General features: G+C 37.2%; 1 long non-coding RNA gene across 3 annotated transcripts in view; it reads right to left on the bottom strand.

Moving 5' to 3' along the window:
• The window catches only part of LOC126299436 (uncharacterized), a 53,616-nt gene extending 32,580 nt beyond the window's left edge, over positions 1 to 21,036 (bottom strand). For 2 of the 3 annotated variants that reach the window (XR_007552802.1, XR_007552804.1), the window contains exons 1-3: positions 20,882 to 21,036; positions 18,627 to 18,723; positions 9,459 to 9,568 (exon numbers count right to left, since the gene is read on the bottom strand). This is a non-coding gene — a long non-coding RNA (uncharacterized LOC126299436). Of the gene's footprint in view, positions 1 to 9,458; positions 9,569 to 18,626; positions 18,724 to 20,864 lie in introns of all 3 variants that reach the window. The other variant, XR_007552803.1, reaches the window with a different exon arrangement.
• Positions 21,037 to 21,282: the final 246 nt, after the last annotated feature.

The raw sequence follows: 21,282 nt of genomic DNA, 5'->3' as shown, positions 1-21,282 counted from the left end.
CTTTTGTCCTTCATAACAAAAACTCCACGTATACACTACAGTATTTCAGTATACTAGATTTTATGTAGACAATAGCTCTTCACTAGATATGCAAATATAATATGTATAGGGGTAAAAGACGGTATTTTCAGTTTTGCTTTAATATAAATATTATCAGAAAATGTTTATTAGCTCATATAGTCATTTACCAAATGAAAAGACTGTTGAAGTAGAAATTTTCTAAATTCTGTTTCAAATTTGTTTTCATCTTTTAACTTTCTCATGTTGACTGGCAGCCTGATTGTAATGTTTTGTAGTCATATGGCTAACGTGCCTTTTTGTGTTTGTCCTTTTTGTTCACTTACTGTGGTTGAGCTGTGCTGTTTTGGGAACTGTAGTTATGGAAGTCAGCATTTGTCTGAAAATTTTTAAGGTCAGCCCTGACTTATTAAACACATTTGAATATAGACAGTGAAGATGTTACTAGTATTTTAAGACAATTGAATATGGGTTTTCAGTGTGTCTATAATGGAGAGAAGAAGAAGATGTCTCAAACAGCAAGAGGTGAAACACCAAAATATTATTCCGTATGTTGTAACAGACTGAAAATAGCCAAAATACACCATTCTGGCTCCCTCTGAGGTACAAAATGTTGCAATAATTCTAGGAGAAAAACAAGATGAATTCAGTATCTGCACAAGTTTAATGACACGTTCATTAAAATTTAGGTTTTCAACAACACAAATCCCCAGCAGTTTCGTAGAGGTCAGTTATGTAAGGCTTTGTCACCCAACAGCGGATCAAGATTTATGTTTTGACTTTTTCCCAAGCTACATTTAACTTCTTTTTTTGCATTTAATGTCAGCCTCTTTGTACTGAACAAAGAGTGGCCATTCTTTAGCACCTGATCAGCTTTTGTTTGTATGAGTTGCCTTCTTGCATTTATTACTGCATTGGTATCATCTGCAAATAGTATGGCACTGCCTGCACTATCTGAGATCTGAGTGTCACTTATATAGACCAGGAACTATATGGGACCTACAATACTGCCTTGTGGTACTCCTACTTCCATTTCTTTTGCACCTAATACTAAACTTAATTTGTAGTTGGACACAGTGGAGGACTGAAATGGACAATTGACACCAAAGAAGTGCAAATATTAGTTCATGAATACCTGTGATGTAAAAGCTAGATTTATCCTTGTACTGGTCAATAGGACTTATAGGTTCTTTGGTAATTACTATGGTGTTGAGTTTTCTGTAATGTAAACTGGATGAGTATTCTATCTATAGTAAGTAAATACAATAAAGTGTTGACTACTAAAATAGTCATGTGTATTACCAGTGAAACATTCTCATTCATTGGACACACAACACAATGAGTCCCAACACAACAATGGCTGTGAAGGTAGAATGCATCAAGCTGCCATCTTCCAGAAACACTAAGTGGCAGGCAACTACTCCAAGTATCAGCATAGGCTCAAGCTACAGCAGCAAGAACTACAACATATATTTCCACTGTTCTGACCAGTCAGGCCGCAATTTTCATTAATAAGAGTGGACACCAGTTTTCAACTGTATGGAATTTCATCTGATATAGAACAGATTACAATGCTTATATCACAGTTGGAGTTAAATGTAGTTGGAAAATGAGACAATGTTTTACAGCAAACATCGTGTGCCATGTTTAAAGAGGCTGTCCTCTAATGATTTCTGCTACTGCCAGAATCAAGGTTACAAAAATTACTGATAGTGAAGCATATGCAGTGATACCCCATCCCACATACTTCACTCATTCTTTGCAGTGGCAGCTATCACCATGATACCAGAACACCCTTTAAAAATTTTCTGGCACAGATGGTTGCCACAAAATGCGAGAGTCACTGTCAGAACCTTTACAGATCTCTCCCTTCACAATTTGAGACACACAGTCATGATCACATACATAGACAACAGAGCATGTGCCATTGTGGATGAGATTATTGCAGGAGGCTGTGGACCATACATTGTGACCACATCTACAACAGGGAGGCACAATGCGCAGATGGCAGCAGCACACACAAGGCCCACAGGCAGAGCCATCTACAGGGCAGTCAGTGAACAAACTAGTCACACTAAATGCTAGGCTGAGAAAGCTTGCCAGTGATGATGGGATTCAAGTCAAGAACAACCAGTGAAGCAGAAAGTGGTGTTGGTATCACAGGCATTTTGCTGACACAGTGTACAAGCCTCTTCACATACTCAAATAAGAGTGATGAGTGGCAGTAGGCACATGCACTGATGAAGAATTTTCTCAATGACTAAAAGACATAAACAATGTAATGGTATCAGCTGTTATGGACTCCACTCCATTATTTATCAAATATAGAAAGATTGCCATTGATGGTCTTGATGTTGGATCCAATGTCAAGGTTTTAATATCTCTCAATACAACATTGCTCCAGTGGATGACTTCCCCAGCCATTCAGGGATATTATCACATTTGCATTTTGATATTGTAGGTCCACTTCCTCCCTCAGAACGTTTTTGCTCTCTAGTTGCAAAAGTAGATAGATTCACTAGGTGGTCTGAGGCTGTCCCAGTACTGAATCTTTCAACAGTGCTTGCTGCCCACTCCTTGATTTATACTTGGTTATCCAAGTTTGGTAGTCCTCAGATTATCACTACTGACAGGGTTAGGCAGTTTAAATGCTAATTATCTGAGGAGCTCTTGAGATTATGTGGAGCAAACACACAAGAATTGGGAGCTACCATCCCGCCAGCAACTGTGTATGCACTGTATGCTGAAAGCTGCTTTGGCCTGTCATGCACAGTCATGGATGACAATACTACCATCAGTACTTCTAGGCCTCCACACAGTACTTAAAGAAGACTTAGGATGTAGCACTGTCCAATTAGACTATGGAGAGCAACTGAAAAATACCAGGTGCAGTTTTCTCGCGTTTCTCCCATTACAGTCTATCAGTTCAGACATACGCCATGTTTTTACATGCACTGAAAACTGACATGAAACTCCAGAAACATACCAACCTGTAGAAACATGGAGTCAAACAAATTTTGTTCCAGGAAGACTTGTCCAAATACGAGTTTTTGTGCATAAAAGACGACACTGCTAGACCTCCTCTTTCCCCTCCATTTATGGAAAAGATCACTGACAGTGCTGACCAAACATTTGTAGTTGAAAAAAAAGTCAAACATGAAACAGTGTCAGGTGCCTGACTTAAGCTGTCATACTCTGAAACACATTCAGATGAACCACACAATGAAAGAGTCCAGTTGCTAGATTTTCCTCATTACATGTTGGAAAAGGATAGAGGCATTCATCTCTCTGACCAGACCAGAGAGCCAAATGTGTTTATGCATTCTGGCAGACAAGTACACTGTTGCCACCCCATGGTCTGGGTGGCACACCAACTTTTCAAGTTCTTTCCAGCTGAGGAGACGACAGGTAATGTGAGTAAAAATATGCTGCACACATGAATAGCTGAGCTGCAGCTCTCCCAGAAACGTGGTGGTGGGAGGTGGGAAGCAGGTGGGGGGGGGGGGGGGGGGGGAGGTTGTTGATGCTGCAGGCTAAAATGACAGACAATTGATATAGTGTGTGCAAGCATTGATTCATGAATAGTTGTGATATAAAAAGTGGATTTGTCTTTGTATTGGACAATGTGACTTGTGTTGTTTAGCAGTTTTATTCATCCATAGATCTCTTTTTACAAGGATATATAGGAAATGTTAAAGTATTTAAAAGTTTAGAGCAATTTAAAACAAGTTAATTCATAAACACATACATTTACGGACTTTTAGTTAGAGACAATCATTAGATTCACTCCTGGTATACAATCCTTTTTTACAAATAAATTATTAAATAATGTAATACCACACTCTTCACTCATATCTCACTATCAGTCATTGTACACACTATACACACATAGTTTCAGAACACTTCACTCACTACACGCACACACTGGTTATTTCTGGGCCATTTTCTGTACCACAACTTCCCATTTGCTATCCTGAAAAACAGAGTCAGCATCACTCTGTAATTAGAGAGATGTTGACCACAGAAAGAGGGAAGAGGTGTTAGTAATCTACAATGTATAGCTTGGGAACAAGTTTTTCTAGAAAAGAAAACAGACATAGTGTGAAGGTGTTATGTGGAATGTTGGATGTTTTATAATCATTATTATTATTTATTTGTGTAACATTTTTCTTACCAAACACCTACTCTGTTTTATCTAAGTAGCCCTTCAATATATAAAATGTATTGCATTACAGGTGCTTTATAGCTGCCTTTTTAAGTAAGTGTATTTTTGTAATTTATTTTATTCCTTTTGGTAATTTATTGTACAGTTTTATTGCTTGGTAGAAAATGTTATTTTGAGTTTAATGTTTATTTTTTCTTGGAAAATGTAAGTTGAGTCTAGCTCTTATTCAATGGTCATGGACAGAACTGTTTGTGTAGTAATTACCAATGTTATTTCTGATGTGTACAACTGACTGGTAAATGTATTAATACAGAGCAGTTAAAATCCCCACTGTTTTGAACAGATCTTTACAGAGAGCTCAACTACCATTTTTGGTTATGATTCTTATGGCTCTTTTCTGGAGTTTGAAAATTGTGTTCATATTTTGTGCATTTGTTCCCAAAAAAAGAATGCCACAGCTAGGAATTGAGTGTACATATGAATAGCATGTGACTACAAGACACTGGATGTTACATACTAATGATAGGATTGTAAGGGCATAACATGCTAATGACATTCTGTTTGCAAGTACTTTTGTGTGTTCACACCACTTCAACTGAGAATCAATATTCCTTCCTAGAAATTTTTCATTTGTTACAGTCTATAGAGGTGCCATCTACATTTAATTTAACTCTTTCTTTTTCCCTCTTCATATTGAAATTCATGGCGTTAGTCTTCTTTATGTTCAATATCACTTCATTGCTTATTGACCAGTCATAAACTTCCTTGAGAGATTCTTTTGCTTTCTCTGCAAGGAGTTTTCTTGTTTCCTCAGTGACTATAATATTGCAGTCATCAGTGAAAACAATTTTTTCACCATGAGTAACACTACTGGTAAAGTCATTGATGTATATCAGGAATAGTATTGGTCCTAATACGCTACTGTGCGGAACCCCCATATTAATGTATTTTGGTTCTGATAAGTGTTTTACTAAATGTTTGGATCTATTTTAAGTATGTGTACTTACTCTTTGTACCCTATCTGCTATGTATGATCGAAACCAGTCATTAGCATTATTCTTCATGCTTCTAATTTATTTAATAGAATCTTATGCTCAACTGCATCAAAGGTCTTAGAAAGATCCAAAAAATGACTGTGACACACACATCTTTGTCAAGAGCATCAAGTACAACCTTTGTGAATTCTACCATGGCTGACTACATATTTTTGCTATTTCGGAAACCATACTGTGATTCGCTTAAAAGATGGTATTTATTCAGGTAATTCATTAATCTGTCTTTCGTAATTGCTTATATTATTTTTGAGAATGGTGACAAAAGAGAAATGGGCTGGTAAGTTTTTACATCTTCTGCATTGCTTTTCTGAAGCAAATGTACAGCTCTTGCCTATTTTAACTGATCTGGAAATGTCGTTGATGTGAAGGATTTATTTATTATATTTGTTAAGGGGCCTTGCATAATTTCTATGCATTGTTTCAGTATACACACTGGTACTTCATCTAAGCCTACTAACTTTTTATATTTTAATTTTTGAACAAAGTTATTGACTTCATTCTCTGTGTGTGGAAGTAACATCATTGTATCTAATACATCATTGTATTACAGAACGCAGCATGTCATTCTCAATGGAGAGAAGTCTTCCGAAGTAAGAGTGATTTCAGGTGTGCCACAAGGGAGTGTCATAGGATCGTTGCTATTCACAATATACAAAAATGACCTGGTGGATGACATCGGAAGTTCACTGAGGCTTTTTGCAGATGATGCTGTGGTGTATCGAGAGGTTGCAACAATGAAAAATTGTACTGAAATGCGGGAGAATCTGCAGCAAATTGACGCATGGTGCAGGGAATGGCAACTGAATCTCAATGTAGACAAGTGTAATGTGCTGCGAATACATAGAAAGTTAGCTCCCTTACCATTTAGCTACAAAATAGCAGGTCAGCAACTGGAAGCAGTTAATTCCATAAATTATCTGGGAGTAGGCATTAGGAGTGATTTGAAATGGAATGATCATATAAAGTTGATCCTTGGTAAAGCAGATGCCAGACTGAGATTCATTGGAAGAATCCTCAGGAAATGCAATCCGAAAACAAAGGAAGTAGGTTACAGTACGCTTGTTTGCCCACTGCTTGAATACTGCTCAACAGTGAGGGATCCGTACCAGATAGGGTTGATAGAAGAGATAGAGAAGATCCAACGGAGAGCAGCGCGCTTCGTTACAGGATCATTTAGTAATCACGAAAGCGTTACAGAGATGATAGACAAACTCCAGTGGAAGACTCTGCAGGAGAGACGCTCAGTAGCTCGGTACGGACTTTTGTTAAAGTTTTGAGAACATACCTTCACCGAAGAGTCAAGCAGTATATTGCTCCCTCCTACACATATCTCACGAAGAGACCATGAGGATAAAATCAGAGAGATTAGAGCCCACGCAGAAGCATACCGACAATCCTTCTTTCCACGGACAGTACGAAACTGGAATAGAAGGGATAACCGATAAAGGTACTCAGGGTACCCTCTGCCACACATCATCAGGTGGCTTGCGGAGTATGGATGTGGATGTAGATGTAGATGCATTTAGTGCAACATTATTTACAAATGCTATATTTGTTTTGGGGAATGTTTGCTGCAACATATCTGCAATACTTGAAAAAGGCTCATTACATAGTTTGCTAAGTGTTGTGGATCATTACCCCCTCCCTTACCAGTATGTTATTCTGCGTTTCTTTGCCTCTCCCCACTTCCTTTTTTATAACATCCCAGACTACTTTGCTTTTGTTCTCTGCATTATATATTATTTTGTCATTAAATGACTCTTTTGCAGCAATCAGCACCTTCCTATAGATCTTTTTGTATCTATGATAGAAATTTAAGAATTCTGGATAATTGTGACTCTTTTTCATGGAACTGAGGTATTTAAGTGCTTGGGAGGACTTCTTAATACCTGTTGCTATCCATCTGTTTTTGTGAGATGTTGATGCAGACATGCATACTTTTGGAAATGACTTTTCAAAGTTCAATTTCAATAATGTGAAGAATTTCATATTCACAATGGTTTCCTTACACACTTCATCCCAGCATTGTTTTGATAGTTCCTTTGAAAATTCTTTTATTTTGATTTCTGTTAGATGTTGTTTGTAGGCTTGTGGCATAGGAAACGATTTGATGCCTGATTTTACTGTTGTTAATTGACAGAGATGGTCTGGTAGTCTGAGATCTTTTACAGCTACATCATATTTTTCCCTGGCCACATGATCAATTACTGATGCACTCATTTTAGTATCCCTTGTTACAATATTGATCGATAGGGACATCTCAAAACTTTGAAGGATATTTACGAGGGTGCTGCTGGATTCATTTATGATATTAGTGTTGATGTTAATGACCTCACACAGAATTATGTTGCCCTTTGTACTTGAGACTTTAGCTAGAACTTCTGTTAATTTATTGAAAAAAGTGTCCACACTACCACTGGGAGATCTATACACACACACAAAATGATTAATTTCTTGGTGATATCAAGATCTGTTAATTCAGTAGCTGATATTTCAAAGTGTTTGTCTTCGCTTGCTGTATTGAGGTCATGTCTCGATTTGGACTGTGTTACTTTTCTGATATAAATGGATGATCCTCCACCCCTGAAGCAGTTCTGGAGCAAGAGTTTGCCCTATCGTACGATGATAACACTACATGTTGGATTTCTTTCTTTCTATACCAGTGCTCAGTGACACAAAGTATTGTTCAGTTCAAAGAGAGGAGCTCAACTTCTAATAGTTGTATTTTATTTTTTTATTGATGGCATGTCTTGATTAAATTAGATTAGATTAATACTTGTTCCATAGATCATGAATACGACACTTCATAATGAGGTATAACATGTCAGGATTGTTAAGTCTGCAAAATGTCCCAAGTTACTTTTTCCATTTGTTTGTTTTTCTTTGTGACATTGGTATGTGTGATATTTACAGTGTTAAAATCTGTCTTGCAAGTGATTCTTTCAATATTTTTTTAAGTGCTGGAAATATTCTTGAGGCAGGGACCTGTTCTCTGGATTTATCCTACAGTGTTGGGTTTTATACTGTATGTGTTATGAAAATGTGTTTAAATATGAGTCAGGTGCCAATGAATCATCCAGTCAGCTACTTCTCAATATGTGTCTCTGTCTGCAAAACTCAGTTTGCGAGGTGAGGAACAGGGTGGGGGAGCAATGTGATAAAACATAGCATGTTGTAATCTCTCACCTGCTGTTATTGCACCTCTACAAACAATAATTTTGGTTTGTGTATTCATTGTTTTTTATGCAGTTACCTTCATTGTGTACACTAAATGTTTAAAAATATGAACTAGAATGAGTTCCACTTAGGTTTATTTATGAGTTTTATATCTAATGTGCTGATTCTTCACAATGTAATTAATTTTGCTAAAAGCATTACTTATTAAAAAATATGGATAATAGAACTTATTAATGGAACACATTAGTCTTTTCTAATGAGCCAATCATGTGCTCAGATCATAGAGGCACCAACCATTGCAAAGACTTGACACTCCTACTGTCCCATAAGATATTTTGATTTATATGAAACTTATTAATTTATGAGATAATTAACATTAAAGTCTGTGATCAACTATATTTCCCATTGTAGATTTTGCCTCTCCTTCTCAGATTTCAACCTGTGCCATTATGCTTTTGTTGAACTGATTTTAATGCACAATATGACATCTTTGTACATCACTAAATGATTAAACTTCTAATTAAGATATCTGCATAATTTTCAATATAGTGCTTATACTCATAATTGGGGTATTCCCAACAAGAATGTGTAAAATTGATTCATAAACTTTTCTAATTTATTGACACACAACATGTTTCATGAAGCATTTTTTCAAATGATTACGTACCTTTTGAGATTGCCAAATGTTCGCATGCCAGTCATTAAATAATTCGAAGCTACTCAAAATTTTCGGTGAAGGAACAGCTAGCACATGTACAAGACTTATGTGAACTTTTGAGAGACCACAGCTATTTTTCTTTGTGCAAAAGTCAGTTCTTGAGTTCACAGCTTACATTTTTGGTGATTACTTCAATACAGAAAACTTCCCTACAGATAAGTGCAGATCACTCCCTACATTACTTATTTATTTTTGATTCAGTGTAAACACTCTAAGAAGGAAGCTGTAGTCAAGTCATTATGTGATGGTAGATTTAAAAATTGTGAATATAGCATGTGAAAGGAAACATTACATAAATATGGTATAAATAAAAATGTATACTGACATTTATTTATCCAATGATTTATATACAGTATTCACATATTCTCCAGTTAATGAGTTGAAGAACCAGGTTCCACAGATGGCTTGTGGCGGAACAAAAAACGGCAGCGATACCTAAAAAATATCGAAGAGTACTTAAGAATTTGGTGTAAAAATTTTTACTCGATTTGAGATGTGCTGAAAGTGAATATTACACAGTAATGTATGACATTTCTGGAAACAGTTTTGGTTACCAGTGTTAAAAGTGTGCTATAACATGTTTTCATCCTTGTATTTGTGAAGCAAATGATACATAAATCAAACGTTTTGATAAAACACAAAATGTAATAGCACAGTCACTTAATGTGTTTTTCTGATCTGAAAGTGAATGTCTGAATTACCACATGATTTGTCTGCAAATACCAGACACTATTTTAGCAGAGAAAAAGTGAATGTACGTTTCTTAACCAATTTGTTTTCCTCATGTGTTAACTCATTTCATGTGTTAACTTATTTACAGTGTCATTCTATCCGTCTACCTTTGAAGTAAAAGTCTTTTCACCTATTCCAACTTATCTACCGCCATCTCTTCCACGTACTGGCCAGTCTTTAGTTTAATTTAGATATTTGCCTGTTCAGTAGGCCATAATTGTCACCACTCATACGGTTCTGAATGAGTCAGTTACAGTTATAATATACTTTCTCAATGAAAAATGTGGCAGCATACTGACCTTTTATATACTTGTCATACACTACTCTTTTTGATCACAGTAATTTATAATTAAACAAGTTCAGCCTCTCTTTCACTCTCTTAAATATACCTCCCCCCCCCCCCCCCTTCCCCATGAACCATGGACCTTGCACATGGTTGGGAGGCTTGCGTGCTTCAGCGATACAGATAGCCATACCGTAGGTGCAAGCACAATGGGGGGTATCTGTTGAGAGGCCAGACAAATGTGTGGTTCCTGAAGAGGGGCAGTTGCAGGGGCAACTGTCTGGATGATTGCCTGATCTGGCCTTGTAACACTAACCAACACAGCCTTACTGTGCTGGTACTGTGAACAGCTGAAAGCATGGGGAAACTACAGGCATAATTTTTCCCAAGGGCATGCAGCTTTACTGTATGGTTAAATGGTGATGGGGTCCTCTCACGTTGAGGTAAAATAGTCCCCCCATTTCGATCTACTTAAGAGGAGGTGTTTATCAGGAGAAAGAAAACTGGCATTCTACTGATCAGAGCGTGGAATGTCAGAGCCCTTAATCGGGCAGGTAGATTAGAGAATTTAAAAAGGGAAGTGGATAGGTTAAAGTTAGATATAGTGGGAATTAGTGAAATGCAGTGGCAAGAGGAACAAGACTTTTGGTCAGGTGAATACAGGGTTATAAATACTAAATCAAATGGGGGTAATGCAGGAGTAAGTTTAATAATGAAAAAAAAAAAAGGAGTGCGGGTAAGCTACTACAAACAGCATAGTGAACGCATTATTGTGGCCAAGATAGACACGGAGCCCACGCCTACTACAGTAGTACAAAACTATATGCCAACTAGCTCTGCAAATGTTGAAGAAATTGATGAAATGTATGATGAGATAAAAGAAATTATTCAGATAGTGAAGGGAGATGAAAATTTAATAGTCATAGGTGACTGGAATTCGAGAGTAGTAAAAGGGAGAGAAAGAAACATAGTAGGTGAATATGGATTGGGGATAAGAAATAAAAGAGGAAGCCGTCTGGTAGAATTTTGCACAGAGCATAACTTAATCATAGCTAACACTTGGTTCAAGAATCATGAAAGAAGGTTGTATACATGTAAGAATCCTGGAGATACTAGAAGATATCAGATAGATTATATAATGGCAATACAGAGATTTAGGAACCAGGTTTTAAATTGTAAAACATTTCCAGGGGCAGATGTGGACTCTGACCACAATATATTGGTTATGAACTGTAGATTAAAACTGAAGAAACTGCAAAAAGGTGGGAATTTAAGGAGATGGGACCTGGATAAACTGAGTAAACCAGAGGTTGTAGAGAGTTTCAGGGAGAGCATACGGGAACAATTGTCACGAATGGGGGAAAGAAATACATTAGAAGAAGAATGGGTAGCCCTGAGGGATGAAGTAGTGAAGGCAGCAGAGGATCAAGTAGGTAAAAAGACAAAGGCTAGAAGAAATCCTTGAGTAACAGAAGAAATATTGAATTTAATTGATGAAAGGAGAAACTATAAAAATGCAGTAAATGAAGCAGGCAAGAATGAGATCGACAGGAAGTGCAAAATGGCTAAGGAGGGATGGCTAGAGGACAAATGTAATGATGTAGAGGCTTACCTCACTAGGGGTAAGATAGATACTGCTTACAGGAAAATTAAAGAGACCTTTGGAGATAAGAGAACCACTTGTATGAATATGAAGAGCCCAGATGGAAACCCAGTTCTAAGCAAAGAACAGAAAGCAGATAGGTGGAAGGAGTATATAGAGGGTCTATACAAGGGCAATATACTAGAGGACAATATTATGGAAATGGACGAGGATGTAGCTGAAGATCTAATGGGAGATACGATACTGTGTGAAGAGTATGACAGAGCACCGAAAGACCTGAGTTGAAACAACACCCCGTGAGTAGACAACATTCCATTAGAACTACAGACAGCCTTGGGAGAGCCAGTCCTGACAAAACTCTATCATCTGGTGAGCATGATGTATGAGACAGGTGAAATACCCTCAGACTTCAAGAAGAATATAATAATTGCAATCCCAAATAAAGCAGCTGTTGACAGATGTGAAAATTACCGAACTATCAGTTTAATAAGACACAGCTGCAGAATACTAACGCGAATTCTTTATAGATGAATGGAAAAACTGGTAGAAGCTGACCTCGGGGAAGACCAGTTTGTAAAAATTTTGGTACACATGAGGCAATACTGACTCTACAACTTATCTTAGAAGAAAGACTAAGGAAATTGAAAGCTAAATTTCTAGCATTTGTAGACTTAGAGGAAGCTTTTGACAACATTGACTGGAATACTCTCTTTCAGATTCTAAATGTGGCAGGGGTACAATACAAGGAGTGAAAGGCTGTTTACAATTTGTTCAGAAACCCGATGGCAGTTATAAGAGTCAAGGGCCATGAAAGGGAAGCAATGGTTGGGAAGGGAGTGAGTCAGGGTTGTAGCCTCTCCCCGATGTTATTCAATCTGTATATTGAGGAAGCAATAAAGGAAACAAAAGAAAAATTTGGGGTAGATATTAAAATCCATGGAGAAGAAATAAAAACCTTGAGGTTCGCGGATGACATTGTACGAGGGTTGTTTTTTAAGTAGGGCCCATTTTTATTTTAAAAAAAAGATACTAATACTTTTGTAATAAAACTTTTATTTTCTGATTCTACACACTTTTACCTATTTTTCTACATAGTTGCCTCGTTTATTTAAGCACTTGTCTTACCGTACAACAAAGTTTTTAATTCCCTCTTCAAAGAATTCGGCCGCCTGCTCCGACAGCCAAGAGTTCACAGCCGCTTTCACTTCATCGTTGTTATTGCCTGCCAAGATGGTGTTTCAGGTACAAGAAAAGGTGAAAATCACTAGGAGCAAGGTCGGGGCTGTATGGTGCATGGTCCAAAACTTCCCAGCCACAAGAATCAATCAAATCCCGAGTCTTTTGAGAGGTGTGAGACCTAGCATTATCGTGCAGGAGCAAAACTCCTTTTGTCAGCATGCTGCGCCTTTTGTTTTGAATTGCTCTGCGGAGCTTCTTTAGAGTTGCACAGTAGGCATCTGAGTTGATTTTTGTTCCTTGTGGCATAAAGTCCACTAGCAAACCACCGCACTGGTCCCAGAACACAGTTGCCATAATCTTGCGCTTTGACAGTGTCTGTTTGGCTTTGACCTTGACGGGTGAGGTTGTGTGTTGCCATTTCATCGATTGTCGCTTGCTTTCGGAAGTGATATGGGATTCCCATGTTTCATCCCCAGTGACAATATGACTCAACATGTCATCCACTTCTTCCTCATAATGAACAAAAAGTTCAATGAAGTGGCAAATCTCTTCCCCTTGTGGTCCTCTGTGAGGAGTCTGGGTACCCACCGAGAACACAGTTTCTTAAAGTTTAGGTTTTCAAACACAATTCTGTACAAAACTGATCTTGAAACTTGTGGAAATTCCAAAGAAAGAGTGGAAATTGTGAATCTCCTGACCTCACGAATCTTTGTTTCGACTGCAGCCACCAAATCATCAGTGATAACAGAGGGCCGGCCTGAGCGTTCTTTGTCATGGACGTTTTGACGGCCATTTTTAAACTTTCTAACCCATTGACGCACTTTACCTTCACTCATTGCATTCAAGCCATAAACTTCTGTTAAGTGACGATAAATTTTCTGCAGCTGATAGTCTTCTCGGGGTCAAAAAACGTATCACTGACCGTATCTCACACGCCGCGGGCAATTCAATAATCGTGAACATTATAAAGTAGCACAGTGATGCGTACACATCAGCTACAGAGTTGCAACTTGCATCAGTGTGAACGGGAAGGATGCTGGCAAGTGTCACGGTGGCTTGTTGTGGCGTCCGCACGAACTACGGGACTATATGCGCGGGCGGCCCTTGCTTAAAAAACAATCCTTGTAATTCTGTCAGAGACAGCAAAGGACTTGGAAGAGCAGTTGAAAGGAATGGACAGTGTCTTGAAAGGAGGATATAAGATGAACATCAACAGAAGCAAAACAAGGATAATGGAAAGTAGTCTAATTAAGTCGGGTGATGCTGAGGGAATTAGATTAGGAAGCGAGACACTTAAAGTAGTAAATGAGCTTTGCTATTTGGGGAGCAAAATAACTGAGGATGGTTGAAGTAGAGAGGATATCAAATGTAGACTGGCAATGGCAAGGAAAGCGTTTCTGAAAAAGGGAAATTTGTGAACATCGAGTATAGATTTAAGTGTCAGGAAGTCGTTTCTGAAAGTATTTGTGTGGAGTGTAGCCATGTGTGGAAGTGAAACATGGACGATAAACAGTTTGAACAAGAAGAGAATAGAAGCTTTCAAAATGTGGTGCTATTGAAGAATGCTGAAGATTAGATGGATAGATCACATAACTAATGAGGAGGTATTGAAGAGAATTGGGGAGAAGAGGAGTTTGTGGCACAACTTGACAAGAAGAAGGGACCGGTTGGTAGGACATGTTCTGAGGCATCAAGGGATCACTAATTTAGCATTGGAGGGCAGCGTGGAGGGTAAAAATCGTAGAGGGAGAGCAAGTGATGAATACACTAAGCAGATTCAGAAGGATGTAGGTTGCAGTAGGTACTGGGAGATGAAGAAGCTTGCACAGGATAGAGTAGCATGGAGAGCTGCATCCAACCAGTCTAAGGACTGAAGACAACAACAACAACATCAACAACAACAACAGAGTACACACACACACACACACACACACACAATTATTGTCTATTTAGAAATGCTGCAATGGATTGAATGGGGCTGATATGATTTTTTGTTTGTGTTTGCCTGTTACATTCCTTGTACCACAGGGGAGGTTGTCAAATGTTTTTATGGTTGAACACATCAGTACCTCTTGTAGTAGAAATGTGATAGTGGACAGCAAATTTCACAAGGGAGTATATGTACCGTGAGATTGCTGACATAGTATGCAACGGTTTAAAAAGCTTTCTACAAATGGCTGTAGAGTGGACACCACTTACCACATTACCCTTATTTCATGCATCTGTATGACAAAAATTTCTGCTTTAATGACAAATTACCACAGGTTTTGGAGTCATAAAAGTGAAGTGTATCACATTCTTTTTTTCTCTGAAGGTATCATCAAGTTATTTCATAGTCTCTCTGCTGTGAACTGGTATTAAAAAATAGAATATCAAAAGTTTGAAAAGTTTGTGTGTAATCTACAACCAATTTTGTTACCATAAGAACATATCTTCCCTGTAGTACTGTCTCTGTAGTATTTTGTAAAATATTTATTGGTTTGCTTCTGTTTCTTTTGTTTCCAAGAGTTTCTGAGACCATGAAATTAGTGTATCTCATTAAGCTAATTTGGCACTCTAATACTGCTAACATTGCATCATAGGTGTTTCAAGCTAATAACGTTTTCATTTGGCTGAGTGTTTAGCTGTATATTTTTTATACATTAAATGTATTCATAACTGTGAATAGGGACAACCATCACCTGTATAATGGAATGACTGACAATGAAAATTTGAGCTGCACTGGGACTCAAGCCCAGATTTTCCATTCCTCGTAGGCTGTCACCTTACTAGTAGGCTATCTGAGCGTGCCTCACAGCCACACCCGAACTTCTATAAGTTGTCAGTCATGTGTCTACAATGTGCACTCATACATCCATTTTGTGCATTCCCATATAGTGGAGACATTCGAATTGAAAATTATTTGCCCTGTGTCAGCCAATAAATACAGTATTGCAGCAAATGTGCTGTTCAGAAGTACAATGCAATATTTCTCTGGACATGCATGCATGCCCTAAGGAACACTGCTTCAAACGTATGAACAACACAGGCACTGCAGTATCATATATACTTGTCACTGGCACTTTCTTTCAAAATTTTGTCATTGTCTAAAACATTCCACCTGAAGCAGGAGTATGACTGAGTGATTCTGGAGGCAATTCAAATACTATTTGCTATTAAGAGTTCATTGTATTGCTGTCATGCAGTCATGGAATGATGGAATTACACATATTCAAGTGTCAGGAAAGGAAATGAAGGCAAAGCTATACTATGCTGGTGAGACAGCTCCATTTCATTACACTTGTACCCCCACACACAACACCTAATATTGCCCTCTATGGCAACAGTGTCTGTTCAATGGTAATGCAACTAGTTTATCAACTGATACAGCCTAAAAGACTGATGGCAACATTGATCCTGCAGCCAGCACAAAAAAATTTATTGAAATAGAGTCATGTGCTTTCAGATATGTGGATAAAGGGAACAATATTCAGAGCTAACATTCTGCTAACGATTATAGACAAAACACAAGTTTTAATTGGCAATGTATGGTGCTGGAAATTGGCAATGGCTTCTTCAGAGAAACCATCTCAGTATTCGCCAAATATGATTTAAAATAACAACGTATTTAAATCTGAATGGTTGGATGGGATATAATTCCACTTACTCTTGCATGAGCAGTATCTTAAACCTTTCCTCACCTTACATGCTATATCCATGAATGTGTATCATGCATCTCGAAGCATGAAGTGTGTGACTGAATGTTCCTGTGAGAGACTGAATGAGGCCATCCCATCTAAATGTCATTCAAATGGTAAATACAATGACTCACATCACAGACACATACCTTGTGAAGTCACTACTTGTACCAAAGTTAATGGACACTGTTTTCGAAATACTGTTGCTCTCTTTGACTGAGTGTTTAACAGGTGTTGTTACAAATATTAAACAAGATGATCATTATACACTGCTAGGCACTGAAACTGCTGCAACAGGAAAAAATAGCAAATACTGAAATTTCACTTATTTAGAATATACTGAACAGCAAGAAGAATACATGATTTAATTTTTAGGTCACATAGGAGTATGCGCGACACAAAATTTGCTATACAAGCTGCCACCTATAGCAACAACAATGGCTCTAATCAGACTGAGAATTGAGTTTAACTGAGTTTGGATGTCACATACAGGTTTGACATTTCATGCTGCTTGTACTGTATACTACAGTTCATCAGTGGCATGTGGTGACACGCCAGCCTCTCTGCAATAAATAGTGATATATTTTCGAAGGGTGAGATATTTGGAGAATGTACTGGCCAGTGCAACAGTCAGATGCCATATGTATCAAAATAGGTCAGGATAGCAACGGCAACACATAGTTTTGCAATAATTTGTTGAAAAAAGTGTCCAGCAGACCTAGAAAGCAGGGCACAACCATGGCCTTAAGGTGCCAGAAACATAATGCCTTCTGTTCAAATTACTGGTTACACGAACTAGAGGTGACCGTGTTGTGTACCCAATGACACAACATACTATCGAACCAGGTACTGGTTTCATATGATGGTGACAAATGCAATCTGTAAATGGTCATTCTCCCTAGAGTCTCTGCACATGGGTGCAACGACCGTAATGTTCTACTCAGACCACAGAATCATGACCAGTGGTGGCTACTTAGTAGACATTCTGGGTATTCACATATTTTTAGATTTAGATAAAATCACATACATTCAGCAACAGAAAGATTCACATTAAGCATAAAGGAAGGAGGAAGGGGATTTAGTGACATAAAAAACCTACATTATGGACGGGTAGACAATTTAAGAAAATTCTTTATACAATGAGCAGAATCTAGCAAAATACACAAAGCAATCACTCATATAAATACATCGGCTACACCATTGCAATTTCATAACCACTTCTACAACCCTTTAGATCACATAACATCAACAGATACAAAGAAAGTAAATTGAAAAAAGAAAACATTACATAGCAAGCACCCGTATCATCTAACACAGCCACACATCGATCTAGACACATCCAACACATGGCTAGGAAAAGGCAATATATACAGTGAGGATTCATGATTGAAATACACGATCAAACTATAAACACCAGATATTACAGCATGCATATTATTAAAGATCCCAATACCACAACAGATAAATGACGACTTTGCAAACAACAAATAGAAACAGTAGATCACATCACAAGCGGATGTGCAATACTAGCAAATACAGAGTACCCCAAAGACATGACAAAGTAGCAAAATAATACATCAACAACTTGCCATACAAAACAAACTAATTAAACAACACATTCCCACATACAAGTATGCACTATAAAATGTACTGGAGAATGATGAATACAAATTATACTGGAACAGATCCATTATAACAGATAAAACAACACCACACAACAAACCTGACATCATACTTACCAATAAAAAGAAGAAATTAACACAACTAATCGAAATATCCATACCCAATACAACAAATATACAGAAGAAAACAGGAGAAAAAAATTGAAAAATACATCCAACTGGCTGAGGAAGTTAAGGACATGTGGCATCAGGATAAAGTTGACATTATACCAATTATACTATTAACTACAGGAGTCATACTACACAATTTCCACCAGTACATCAACGCAATACAACTACATCCAAACATATATATACAACTACAGAAATCTGTAATTATTGATACAGGTTCAATTACCCGAAAGTTCCTAAATCCAATGTAATATATACCGTAAAGTTAAAAGGATGTCATGCTTGATCAAGGTCCGCGTCACTTTCCATTTTTGACATAATGTCTGAGAAAAGAAAGAATAATAATAATACAGTAATGGACTCAAACATCCCAGAGCAAACAAACAAAGAACAACACACATCAATTAAACAATCAGAGGAAAACGAAATCTTAAGACAGACACCTGAAGAAGCCCAAATAGAACACAAAGTGACATACATGTTAGATATAGAAGAAAAATCTCAGCTGACATATATAGAATACAAAGATACAAATACAGACAGTAGACCATTCTTGCATAGACCAGAAAATAACGCACAAGTTGAAACAACAATAACAACTATCAACACAATCATACACAACAAAATAAATGAAAATACGACTATGGAAGAGTTACAACTACTGGTTTATATAGGAGCACTCACTACACTAAATATACACACTAGGCAGAGATCAGAAGCAACCAACACACAGAATAAATCCACAAAACCAGCATGGCAACACAGGCTACAGATCAGAATAGAAAAACTCAGAAAAAACATCAGAAAGCTAACACAATTTATAAGAAATGAAATATCAGACAAAAAACAATAAAGGTTAGGTAAAATCTCACAACAAGAAGTGATAGAGCAATTAGATGAAAAGAAGCAGAAATTACAAGCATTGGCCAAACAACTTAGAAGATACAAAAAAGTGAAAATAGAAGGAAACAAAACCAAACATTCAACACAAACCAAAAGAATTTTTACCAGACAATACATAACACAGACATTAAAATAGACAAGCCACGAAACATAACAGACATGGAACACTTCTGGGGCAACATATGGTCAAACCCGATACAACATAACAGACGTGCGCAGTGGATACCAGCGGAAACAGAGACATACAAAATGATACCACAAATGCCTGAAGTGATAATTTTGCAACATGAAGTCACCCAAGTAATTAATTCTATGCACAATTGGGAAGCCCCTGGAAAAGATAGAATAGCAAATTTCTGGCTAAAGAAGTTCACCTCAACACATTCACATCTAACTAAATTACTTAACAGTTACATTGCAGACCCATACACAGTCCCTGATACACTTACACAAGGAATAACTTATCTGAAATCTAAAGATCAAGCAGACACAGCAAACCTAGCAAAATATCGCCCCATAACATGCTACCAACAATATTTAAAATATTAACTTCAGTCATTACAGAGAAATTAATGACACATACAACACAGAACAAAATTATCAATGAAGAACAAAAAGGCTGCTGCAAAGGAGCACGAGGATGTAAAGAGCAACTGATAATAGATTCAGAGGTGACATATCAAGCTAAAACTAAACAAAGGTCGCTACCTACACATACATTGATTACCAAAAAGCTTTTGATAGTCTATCCCACTCATGGTTACTACAAATATTGGAAATATCCAAAGTAGATCCTAAATTGATACAGTTCCTAAACATAGTAATGAAAAATTAGAAAACCAGACGTGATATCCAAACAAATTCAAATAATATCACATCACAGCCAATACGGATTAAGTGTGGAATATGCCAAGGAGATTCATTAAGTCCTTTCTGGTTCTGCCTTGCTCTGAATCCACTATCCAACATGCTAAATAATACAAATTATGGATATAATATTACTGGACCATACCAACACAAAATCACACATTTGCTTTACATGGATGATCTAAAACTACTGGCAGCAACAAATCAATAACTCAACCAATTACTAAAGATAACAGAAGTATTCAGCAATGATATAAATATGGCTTTTGGAACAGACAAATGTAAGAAAAATAGCATAGTCAAGGGAAAACACACTAAACAAGCAGATTACATGTTGAATAACCACAGTAACTGCATAGAAATGGAAAAAAGCAGATGCCTATAAATATCTAGGATACAGATAAAAAATAGGAATCGATAATGCAAATATTAAAGAAGAACTAAAAGAAAAATATAGACAAAGACTAACAAAAATACTGAAAACAGAATTGACAGCAAGATTTAAGACAAAAGCTATAAATACGTATGCTATACTAATATTGACCTCCTCATTTGGAGTAGTGAAATGGAGTAACAGACCTAGAAGCACTCAATACACTTACATGATGACAATGACACAAATATAGAATACATCACATACATTCAGCAACAGAAAGATTCACATTAAGCAGAAAGGAAGGAGGAAGGTATTTACCGACATAAAAAACCTACATTATGGACAGGTAGACAATTTTAGAAAATTCTTTGTAGAACGTGCAGAAACGACCAAAATACACAAAGCATTCACTCATATAACTACATCGGCTACACCATTGCAATTTCATAACCACTTCTACAACCCTTTAGATCACATAACATCAACAGATGCAAAGAAAGTAAATTGGAAAAAGAAAACATCACATCGTAAGCACCTGTATCGCCTAACACAGCCACACATCGATCTAGACGCATTCAACACATGGCTAAGAAAAGACAATATATACAGTGAGGATTCATGATTGCAATACACAATCAAACAATAAACACCAAATATTACAGCAAGCATATTATTAAAGATACCAATATCACAACAGATAAATGCAGACTTTTCCAACAACAAATAGAAACAGTAG

Source organism: Schistocerca gregaria, chromosome X, assembly GCF_023897955.1.
Source record: "Schistocerca gregaria isolate iqSchGreg1 chromosome X, iqSchGreg1.2, whole genome shotgun sequence".
NCBI lineage: Eukaryota > Metazoa > Arthropoda > Insecta > Orthoptera > Acrididae > Schistocerca > Schistocerca gregaria.
This window is presented reverse-complemented; position numbering and strand designations above follow the sequence as displayed.